Source organism: Sinocyclocheilus grahami, unplaced genomic scaffold, assembly GCF_001515645.1.
Source record: "Sinocyclocheilus grahami isolate Dianchi unplaced genomic scaffold, SAMN03320097.WGS_v1.1 scaffold610.1, whole genome shotgun sequence".
NCBI classification, from domain to species: domain Eukaryota; kingdom Metazoa; phylum Chordata; class Actinopteri; order Cypriniformes; family Cyprinidae; genus Sinocyclocheilus; species Sinocyclocheilus grahami.
The window spans coordinates 203,231-203,512 of NW_015505789.1; the positions used below are offsets into that span (position 1 = coordinate 203,231).

The 282-nt window shown below is 37.2% G+C and overlaps 1 protein-coding gene across 1 annotated transcript in view; it reads left to right on the forward strand.

The window, feature by feature from the left end:
* The window catches only part of LOC107557597 (glutamate receptor ionotropic, kainate 3-like), a 76,374-nt gene that overhangs the window by 24,130 nt on the left and 51,962 nt on the right, over positions 1-282 (forward strand). The gene's annotated exons all lie outside the window — the stretch shown is intronic.

Sequence of the window (282 nt, forward strand, 5' to 3'; positions counted from 1 at the left end):
TCCCTATAGCAATCACTAAGTTAAGTGGTCTAAATGTATTTATATTGGCTGTGTAAGGCATATGACCATAAAATATTTGTCCAATCAAAATTTTCGTTCCGAAGATTACGATAGGCTGTCCTGTCTGCCTGTCAAAATATGTATTTGCATACTTCTGCCCACCCTGTTTGTGCAGACATGATACGTCATCAGCACGTTCCAGCAAGAATGAAAGTGTTATTATTGTAATATTCTGCACTTTGTACTGTAATGTTTTCTCACCAGTGAATGAGACATGAGGTA